We start from the raw sequence: 10,785 nt of genomic DNA, 5'->3' as shown, positions 1-10,785 counted from the left end.
GCATTGCAATCTCCCGCGGCAAATGGGGCCCGAACCTCAACAGACATTGCAAGTAACATTAGAATTGCCTGTGGCCGGAAGCCCTCGTCGTTATTATCTGTGCCAAACTGGCTTCGCCCCTTGGAACTCTGAATCATTTACTTCTCGAGCCAACGGGCCAAATACCAACTACTTCAAGTCTGTTAGAATCCGGTGAAGTAGATAACGAGGCACTTGAAATATATCAAATGGTAAACGATTTGGTATCAGGCACTCTGGTTTACTCTGCTTTCAACAGGGTGCCCTCTCTGGGGCTGGCATGGTGTTCCTTTTGAAGCTCCCTCTCCGCCTTTAGTCAAAAACCGTGGCAGGTACCTGCGTGGCTCCGTCGGGTAAGCCTCCGGCTTCAGCTCAGGTCAAGATCTGACCGTTCGTGAGTTCGAGCCCCGCGCTGGGCTCTGTGCTGTCCGCTCGGAGCCTGCTTGGGATCCTCTGTCTCCTGCTCTCTCCGCCCCTCCCCTGCTCGTGCACATGTGCTCGCGCTCTCAAAAAAAATAAACATAAAACACACACACACACACACACACACACACACACACACACACAAAACAGTGACGATTAGGGCTCTGGGGCTACTCATCCTCACCTGGAACTCGTCAGAAATGCAAATTCTCCAGCCCCATCTGCTGATTCGAGACTCTTGGGGTGGGAACCCACAATCCATGGTTTGACCAGCCCAATAGGTCATTCTGATGCTGACGTAAGTTTGGGTGTACAGGGACTCTCGGTCCTTCTAAAACTAACACACTGCATAAAGTTTTGCCTCCTTTAATGTGTAACGTCCGTAATGAGTCCTAGTCATGCACGTCAAATATGGGACCTCCCTGAGGTCGGTGCGCACGCACTGAATGCAGCGTTCGTGGTGGGTGCAGACACTCTCCAGGTAAGCAGATCTGATGTCACACAATCCTGACATCTAACGTGATGGGATGCGTGGGACCTGTCTTTCCACAAACTGCGCCTGAAAATTGATGGCAATAGGCAACACGAGGCAATGCTCTTGTGTTTGTTTTGTTTTGTGTTGTTTTTTTTTAGTGATCATGTATACGCCTCTTCTAGGCTTTGGTCCTGTTAACTAAAACTTCATCTCCCCATCCTGTAGATAAGAAAGCTCTAATTGTATGAGCCAAAGATGGCTTCAATTTCTGCCACTTTCTAGCCACGTGTGGTTCTTAGGGACTCAAACTACTGAAATCCCCTGGCCCTCCCAGTTCAGGCACCCATCAACTTTATTTCTACTTGGCTTTAATTAGCCTCTTTTATCTAGCTTTTCCTGGGTATTCCTCTTGGGGGAAGCTGTTCAAGGACTCCCTGTAAGAGCTTTAAAATCTGCATTTTTCAGGTATTTTATTTGTGTTGTTTATCAGGTTGATGGGGCGCCTGGGTGGCTCAGTTGGTTAAGCGTCAGATTTCAGCTCAGGTCATGATCTCACGGTTCGGGCTCTGTGCTGACAGCTCAGAGCCTGGAGCCTGCTTCGGATTCTGTCTCCCTCTCTCTCTCTGCCCCTCCCCTGCTCTCTCTCTCTCTCTCTCTCTCTCAAAAATAAATAAACATAAAAAAAGATATGTATCAAGTATCCCAACTATTCCTGGTTTTCTGAGGGTTTTTAGTATGATTAGATGTTGTATTTAGTCAAATGCTTTTCCTGCATCAATTTATATGATCAGAGGATATTTTTAAGGTTTATGTATGAGACAGAGGGGCGGGGAGCAGAGAGAGAGGGGGCGGAGGATCTGAAGTGGGCTCTCTGCTGAGAGCAAACAGCCCAATGCAGGGCTCGAACTCACGAACCCTGAGATCACGACCTGAGCCGAAATCAGACACTTAACCAACTGAGCCACCCAGGTGCCCTATGATCTGATGATTTTTATTCTTTATCCTGTTCATGTGGTTGGTTGCACTGATTGATTTTTTTCATGCTTAGCCAGCCTTTCATACCTGGAATAAATCCCTCTCTCTGCCCCTTCCCTGCTCACTCTCTGTCTCTCTCTCTCTCTGTCTCTCTTTCTCTCCAAAGCAAACAAACATTAAAAAAAAAAAAATTAAAAAATGTGGGGTTCAAATGGGTAATATTGTGTTGAGGATTTTTGCATCTGTGTTCAGAAAAGGTATCGGTTTCCTTTCCTAGTTTCCTTTCTGTCATGTCTTTATCTGGTTTTGGGGACTAGGATAATCTATAAGAAATTGTGGAGAATTGGTATCATTTTTTTCTTAAATGTTTGGTAGGATCCACCAGTTAGGCCATTTGAGCCCAGCGGTCTCTGTTTTAAAATGTTATTAATTATGGGTTCAATGTCTTTAATAAGTATGGGCTACTCAGGTTATCTATTTTTTGTTGTTTACGTTTTGGGAGTTTATGATTTTCAAGAATTTGGTTCATTTAGTCTAAAATATCAAATTTGTTGGGGCGCCTGGGTGGCTCAGTCGGTTGGGCGTCCGACTTCTGCTCAGGTCGTGATCTCGCGGTCCGTGGGTTCGAGCCCCACGTAGGGCTCTGTGCTGACAGCTCGGAGCCTGGAGCCTGTTTCGGATTCTGTGTCTCCCTCTCTCTCTGACCTTCCCCCATTCATGCTCTGTCTCTCTCTGTCTCAAAAATGAATAAATGTTTAAAAAAAAATTTAAAAAAATATCAAATTTGTTGGCATACAGTTATTCATAGTACTCTTTTATTATTCTTTAATCCATGAGATCAGTATTAATGACCTCTGTCTCATTTCAGAAACTGGTCATTCGTGTCTTGCCTTAATTCACCATTGGACTGGCTAGAGGTTTATTCATTTAATTGACCTTTTCCAAAACTAACTCTTGGGGTTTTTTGGTGTCTTCATGGTTTTCCTGTTTTCAATTGCATATGAATTTCTACCCTTTTTTTTTTTTTTTAATAATTTCTTTTCTGATTCCTTTGGTCTCTTTTCTCTAGTTTCCTAAAGTGCAAGCTTAGCTTTCTTCTTTTGTAACATGCTCACGTAGTGCTATATATTGCCCTCTTGCGAACCGCTTTCCCTGCATCCCACAAATTTTAATGCTATCTTTTCCTTCTCATTAAATTCAAAATATTTTAAAATTTTCTCCTGCCCCTTCTTCTTCTCCTGCACCTTCTTCTTCTTCGACTTTGGCTTACTTGGAAGTGTGCCGTTGAATTTCCAAACGTTTGAAGGGTTATCCAGCTATCTTTCTGTTACTGATTTTTTTTTTCCTTTAGTTTAATTCTACTGTGGCCTGAAAGCAGACTGTGTATGTATTCTGCTCCTTTCATTTTGCCCTTGGGTGTGGCGTGGCCCAGAACGTGGTCTATCTTGGTGAATATTCCGTGGCGGCATGAAAACCTGTTCGTGTGGAGCGAAGGCGTGGGGGAGGGGAGGGCGTGCTGTGATCTGTGATTAAGCATCAGCTTCCGTCGGCCTGTGTCTCAGGGCTGTGACCTTCACAAGTGTCTCTCTACAGTTCAGCTTTCCCGACTCCCTTCACTGACTGAAGTGTTCTCCATTTCCTTCCTTGAAGCCCTGATCCCAGTTGACTGTCTTCCCCACCCTTTATTCGGGGCGAAAAGTCTTCAGGAGGCTGGAAGGGGATAGATATCCTTCCCCAGTTGGAATGCAGCTTTGGAAAAACAGTTTCCTCTGGAGACTAATATGTGGATTTGGCTTTCGGATGCGCCTCTCGTAGGAATAGTGTAAGAAGAACCGGAAGGGCTTGTGCCTTAAGTCTCCAGCAGTTGTTGACGTGAAAGCTGTTTGTTTGTGGAGCACATCAACAGACTCTTACACAAAAGGATTGTCAATCCCCTTAAAATGCCGTGGATGAGGTGATTGTAGGAGGCTGGAGGCTTGGATTCAACAGATGAGAGAGGAGGCCAGAAACCAACTATGTGGACTGGCCCTTGAGCTTGCCAGGGTTGAACATGATTAAAATGGTGGAGGGGCGCCTGGGGGGGCTCAGTCGGTTAAGCATCTGACTTCAGCTCAGGTCATGATCTCGAAGTTGGTGAGTTCGAGCCCCGCGTCGGGCTCTGTGCTGACAGCTCGGAGCCTGGAGCCTGTTTCAGATTCTGTGTCTCCCTCTCTCTCTGCCTCTCCCCAACTTGCACTCCTTCTGTCTGTCTGTCTCTCCCCCCCCAAAAAAAATAAATAAATAAATAAACACTTAAAAAAATTATAAAAGTAGAAAGTCCAAGACTGTTTTGCTAACTTCTAGGCTAAAGGGAACCAAACTCTGTCCATCTTTCTGTTTGACATTCTAAGCCAGAGGCTGACATTCTCAAGTTTACCTCGGGGTCCGATGTGGCTGTTGGAGCTCTAGCCATCTCACTGCGTTCCAAGCAGAGAGGAAGAGAGGAAGTACAAAAAGGCTTTAAACATATGTGCCCATTTTTAGTGTATTTTCATATTTTCCCAAAATAAATCACTGGCTAGAAATTAAAATCAAGGAAGGCTAGATTCTTTGGAATCTTTTAGCTGAGTATACCATTGCCCCAAACAAATGCAGGGCCCTGAGACCGTGGGAAAAGTGTAGAAAGACACTGGCTGGGCAGCTAGTTGTGTCTGTACAGGGGCCTTCCCAGCACCCATCAAATCAACCAGGAGCAAAGCTGGCCTTGCCTCTAGGTGTCCTGTCCAGCCTAAAATCATGTGGTTTTGGGGGTGACTTAGGGAAGCCCTGCTTGTCTTTGTGACCAATTGTGGGCGGGGTGGGGGTGGAGTGTGTATATCCTTTATTCTGTCCTTGTAAAATTACTAACTTTGGAACTGGCTAGTCTGACCTGCGTCCTGGAAAGCTGAGATTTCCCGTGCCTTTCCGTTACCCCCAGGCTGCCCCCTCCTGGGGCGGGACCAGTCCTTTGGAGATTCATTCCTATGGATGAAGCAGGATGCGTTTTGAGCCTGGAAAACTGCCAGAGTGCAAAGCCTCCCGAGCAGAAGTCAGGTCAACAAACCAGGCAAATAAGGCTGTGTTGAAGGGGCACTTTTTCCTATGAAAGGTAAAATACTGTGTAAGGCAGAGTGTGCTGGGGCATGATGGTAATGAAGTTCTCAGAGCAGGGGAACCGGAGACGGGCAGGTCTGAATTGCAAAAAGCCATGTGTCAAACCGTGATTAAAATTAGTGGCTGCCATTTGTAGACAGAGAGACCGATACCAATGCTGTAAGACTTGCCTTCCAGGAGAGAAACAAAGGTTCGGGCAGGGCAGTAAATGGCCCCCAGAGGAAGGTGCTGAGCTGTAAGTGTGTGCGTGTGCTGTTTTCCCATAGAGAAAACCCCCGGAACTTTTTGGAAATTTTTTGCCCCAGAAATTACTGGAAATTAGGTCAGTCTGGGAACCCCTGAAGAACGGTCGGGATGCACAAATCATTAGAGCTGAGGGCATCGTTTGTTTGTAATAGTTAACGTTTCCATTCACTTTCTTCTTCTTCTTATTTGTTTAACGTTTATTCATTTTTGAGAGACAGAGAGAGACACAGCATGAGTGAGGGAGGGGCAGAGAGAGAGGGAGACACAGAATCCGAAGGAGGCTCCAGGCTCTAACCGACTAAGCCACCCAGGCGCCCCTCCATTCACTTTCATTTGAAACAGAAATCCATATATCTCTACTAGAGTAAGCAAGCACTTTTTAAACAATATGGTGACAACATTCTTTTCTGGAAAAAAAAATTATTGCGTGAAGGTTTTTTGTTCTTTATGCAATAATAATAGTAATAATAATAATAATAATAATAATTAGGTATTAGGGAGTATGTTAGCACGTTCTTGGAGCTCGAGAGGGAGGCAACAAATCATACCTTTTAGTAACACACCCCAGAGGTCTTCAGGTATTACACATCACATTTTTTAGGGTTTTTTTTTTTTTTTTTTTTTTTTAGTTTATTTATTTGAGAGGGACAGTGACAGTGAAAATGAGGGTTGGACAGAGAGGGAGACAGAGAGAGACAGACAGAACCAAGCAGGCTCCGCAATGCCAGTGCAAAGCCCAATGCGGGGCTGAAACTCACGAAACCCTGAGATCACGACCTGAGTCGAAACCAAGAGTCAGACGCTCAACTGACTGAGCCACCAGGCTCCCCTTTTTAGATTGGTTTTAAGTTAAAAACTCTACTTTTTATTTTAAAAGGCAAAGTGCTTAATCTCTGTGTCCAGAAGTCAAAGGTCATCCATCTGTCTTTATTTTTTTTAATTTTTTTTTTAACGTTTATTTATTTTTGAGACAGAGAGAGACAGAGCATGAACAGGGGAGGAGCAGAGAGAGAGGGAGACACAGAATCCGAAACAGGCTCCAGGCTCCGAGCTGTCAGCACAGAGCCCGACGCGGGGCTCGAACTCACGGACCGTGAGATCGTGACCTGAGCCGAAGTCGGACGCTCAACCGACCGAGCCACCCAGGCGCCCCATCCATCTGTCTTTAGAGAAGCAGTAACAATAGCAACTCCTCTTTATTCTTCAGGGTGAATATTCACAGGGCTTGAACGTGGTGACGCTGCTTCTCAACGCTTTCCCCTTGGGGCTGTCTGGACACGGTGACCTTGGGAGGAAGGCCTGAGCTCTCCGTGGTCCCATTCCTTGCCCCCCTCCACTCCTCTGGCGGCTGAGCGAGGCCACCGCGTGCTGGCGTGCCCCGGGAACGCGGTGTCCCCGTGTCAGACACACATCGCGCAGGAGCCCCGTGGGGGCGACCCCGGGGACAACAATCAGGCGGGAGGCTCGACGCCCACCCGAGTTTCCGCACGGGCCCAGTGGGTAGAGTTGGTTTGATTTTCACTCCCTGCGGTGCCAACAGGAGGGAGATGGCCGCTGGGAGCACTCATTCACGGGGTCACCGAGGGCTGAGGCGTCTACACTCTGAAAGTAACACTGAGAGGTAGCAGGGAAAACCTCCTAGGCCGCCGCTCTTGGACAAAGCCACCGTTTCTGGGATCTAAGTCGTTCGTCTGTTCCAAGGCGGGGCAGCGCCCCCTCTGCTCGGCTCTTTGGGTTTGGGGGGCCTCCACCCACTGGCTTTTGGGCTTGAGTCTCTGTCTCTCTGTCTCTCTGTCTCTCTTGCCTTACCTTCTAGCTCAATTCCATTCGGCCCAAAGTATTTCATAAAGCCCCTGATGAATAATTCACGGGAATGCACTACTAACGGTGTATACATTTTAAAGGAGGAGCCTCCTGGAGCGAGTTCGGCTTTAATAATGTAACAATGTAATGATTCGATGTTGCCAGAAAAGCAGAATTTAATCACACATCTCTCCTCTCCCTCCTGACCCACCTGTCACAGACGGTTGGCTAATAAATGGGAAGGAGGATTTACTTGTGGAGAATTCTATCAGGAAAGAATCATCATTTGCTCTGTGTCCGCCTCCTCCTTCCTCGGGAGGCTCGATGCCAAAACTTCCTCCCCAATCAGGATGTTATTGATCATCCACGGCACAGCTTTTGTGTGGGAAGCAGGCCAGCAACGTGGCCTTTCAGCATGTTGGTGGCCCGGGCACCCCCACTGTCTCACTTCAGTCCCGCCGTGCCTGATGAATGTCACCTGGTGGCTGACTAAATTAAATTAAAAGCAAAACAAAACAACCATCACCACTACGCAGTGACAGAAAAGAAAAAAAAAAAAAAAAAAAAGACACACAAAAAACCCAAACCGACAGCCCAAGCATATCACACCTAATATTTCAAACTTCATAAAGCTTTCCAGGAGACTAACATGCCATTTTTCATAGGAGACAGAGAGAGGACAGTCTCACTCCTGTCCCCTCTCCTCACCTGCCTGCGAAACAAAACAAGCAAGAACACAACCTAAGAGAAATACGCAAACTGTTGTTATAGGATGTAAATGGCTACTTTCAAATTGCTGCTACTCACCTGACAGCATAGAGCAGGGATCGCCCTCTTCTTGCCGGTAAAACACGGGTCTGTGGACCACAGCCTTACGCGCCTACAAAGAGCCAACTGAGAAAGCCTTCAATAGCTACCATGTAAAGCGTTTGGCCCTAAGGGAAAGATAAAGCACAGTGCGTGGATAGAGAGGGTTACAGGACGGGTGGGAATAGGGTGTGGCTGATGCGGGAAAGAACATTCTGGGCACAGATGGCAGCCAGGCCGGGATTGCAAGCTGGGAGTCCGGAGGGTGCTGTGGACAGCAGAGGAGGTGAGTGGAGTTATCAGGAGGGAGGGCAGCAGGAGGAGAGGTCCCCAAGATTCAGGCCTCCCCGCCCCCGGGACAGGGCTTTGGAGCCCTTTTTAAGGACTTTGTCTTTACCCTGACTGAGATAGAAACCAATGTAGGAGGCTGGTCAGAGGAGAGACATTTTCTTAAATTTAAAGGCTCCTGATTTTGTGGCGCATCGACTCTAGGAAGGTAGGTCTAAGGCACAGACCCCAACAATTCCTAAAAGGCCATTGCAATAATCCAGGCAAGAGGTGCTGGTGCCTCGGACCAGACTAGTTGGGACGTGGGAGCGTTGATCGGGGGGGGGCTGGGAATGAGAAGGGGTCAGTTCAGGATATATCTGGGACGTGATGTGGACAGGATTGGGTAACAGGTTGCACACAAGGTCTGAGAAAATTAAGAATGTAAAGAATGACTCCACGGGGTTGAGGTCTGGGCTACCTCAGGGCGTCACAGTCGAGGGCAGGTCCCGAAGCCAGTATTGTGGAAGCTGGAACGGGACCAAGGCAGCAGCAGCATGGCCTGAGGGGCGTGACAGGCCGCCGCTTAATGTTAACGTCGTATTCCATCTCCAACGAACTGATGGCTGTTCGTTTCTTTCTCCCACCAAGGCTCCTGGGCCTTCTGTGATTGGCTTTCAGTCCCTGACCTTCTGGGGTTAGGTGTGCAGCCCGCAGAGGGTGGAAACCCCGCCCCCCCAGAAATCCCTGGAGCCACAGGCCCCCAGCACCTGACGAACTGCCCAGCCCCTTCTGCGCCCGCCTGGGGACAGGGGGCGGGGCGGTGGGCGGGTCTCTTCCCAAGCCAAGAACACGTGCTCACAGGGTAGCAGGGATGTCAGCGTTGATGCTTCTCTAAGAACGTGGCCTGTCCTGTGGGTGTCATTTAATGAAGGGGAATTACCTGTATACATGAAATGTAATAACAGATCGAAATCATAAAAGCTTGACGCTTTAATTTACTCCCGGAAGAACTCCAGAAAAACAGAGATGTTTCCGAAATCTTTTTTTTTTTTTTTTCTGAATTTGTTTTCTGATTCCGTCTTCAGAAGCTGGGCCATGTGACATTCACAAAAGCAATCTATGTGCATCCGGGATAGAAATACGCTTCTCTGATGCAGGTGCGCCCTGTGAATCGGAAACTGTGTGACTCCCTATCATTTGGGCCACAATTCGTTTCTTGTTAGCAGTGAATTTATGAATCCCAGCTTTCTGCTTTCAACCCTCGCCTTCAGATTCCCCTTTTATTGCTCGGGATGCAGCAGGATAAAAGGAGAAAATGAGTTGTGATTGCAGAGAGTCCATTTTTCTTGATTATGACCAAAAATGAGATCAAAAAACACATGTGTAGAGCTTCAAGTATCCTGCGAGGCTAGATGTAATTCCAGAAAGCTGGGCTGACCTCCCGCCTGGATTCCCAAGCTCTCCCCCGGGAATCTTCTCCTGTCTGCTCAGTGAGGCTTCGAGTCATTTAATGGCGCATCCAACAGTGTAAACCGAAGAGTTAGGATTCAAATGCAAATCTGTTAGGTAAGGTTATGTTAGTATTGCAATAGATAACCCCCAAATTCCCAAGCTGAGCACAACAAAGCTCTAGTTCAGCTCCTGTAACAGTCCCACACGGGGGTGATTAATTGCTGATGGGACAAGAGGGTTGAGGGACCAGGCTGATGGAGGCAGCTGATCAGTCTGTTTCCTACAACCCCACTGGACATTGCCATCTAGCCAGGCTGGGATGAGAGAACTTGGAGAAAACAAGCCTGTTTTTAACCGTTTCAGTCTGGTAGGGATATGCTTCCTGGGTGGAAACTAATATTTATCCTAAATCCATGGGAGCATCCAAAGATGGGGGGAATCTCAGGGACATGGGAGAGAAGTCAAAATGGCATTGCTTATGTCAGCGAGATAAAGCAAACCGGCCAGAGGAGGACCTTGTAGTCACAATTTTGCCTGGTGATTTATTTACTCCCGTTGTCCTTACTCTTAATGAATTCTCATTAATTCTTTCATTCCAGATCTATTTGCAGGTGAGAAGATTATGTTACCTGTATTTCAGGGCTTGGCAGGAAAAAGGTGTCAATGTTGCAGCATAATGAAATAAAGTCATAGCCCTAAATTCTAAGCCTGGTTGGGAGAGAGCTGTAAATCTCAATGTGGTTTTTCCTCAAAATTTTTCCACCTGTGTTCTGAGTGTGAATGCCCATTCTCAGGGAAGAATGTGTCCTAGATCTACGTCCACTGATGGAACTACAAAATTTCTCCTTAATTTTTTCTTTTTTCTTTTTTTTTCTTTCTTTTTTTTTTTAATAGAGAGCTATGCAGAAGAGGGGCAGAGGGAGAGAGAGAGAATCCCAAGCAGGTTCCATGCTCGGTGCAAAACCTGACCCAGGGCTTGATCCCATGACCCTGGGACCATGACCTGAGCCGAAACGGAGAGTCTGACACTTAACCGGCTGAGCCACCCAGGTGCTCCCAAGATTTATCTTTTACCTGATTTATAAATCAATCAGGTGCAGGTTTGAAGAAAGAAAGACTAGAGTGGGCATCTATTAAGAACAATTTTGAGCCTGGAGAGAATTGATAAAAAGAACAATCAAAGG

General features: G+C 47.1%; 2 long non-coding RNA genes across 4 annotated transcripts; one reads left to right on the top strand and one right to left on the bottom strand.

Moving 5' to 3' along the window:
* Nucleotides 1-7,223: 7,223 nt before the first annotated feature.
* On the bottom strand, nucleotides 7,224-8,980 carry LOC121040831 (uncharacterized). 3 transcript variants are annotated; one of them, XR_005795468.1, is made up of 4 exons: nucleotides 8,628-8,980; nucleotides 7,880-7,966; nucleotides 7,682-7,813; nucleotides 7,224-7,561 (listed from the first exon to the last, which is right to left on the bottom strand). It is a non-coding gene; the product is annotated as an uncharacterized LOC121040831 (long non-coding RNA). The 3 variants fall into 3 exon arrangements; XR_005795470.1 differs by having other exon boundaries at nucleotides 7,880-7,952; XR_005795466.1 differs by having other exon boundaries at nucleotides 7,880-8,948.
* An 883-nt stretch (nucleotides 8,981-9,863) lies between these two features.
* Nucleotides 9,864-10,307, top strand: LOC121040823 (uncharacterized). Its single transcript, XR_005795465.1, has 2 exons — nucleotides 9,864-9,968; nucleotides 10,201-10,307. It is a non-coding gene; the product is annotated as an uncharacterized LOC121040823 (long non-coding RNA).
* The last annotated feature ends 478 nt before the right edge of the window (nucleotides 10,308-10,785 follow it).

This window comes from Herpailurus yagouaroundi, unplaced genomic scaffold (genome assembly GCF_014898765.1).
Source record: "Herpailurus yagouaroundi ecotype Mexico unplaced genomic scaffold, PumYag 29, whole genome shotgun sequence".
Taxonomy (NCBI): Eukaryota; Metazoa; Chordata; class Mammalia; order Carnivora; family Felidae; genus Herpailurus; species Herpailurus yagouaroundi.
This window is presented reverse-complemented; position numbering and strand designations above follow the sequence as displayed.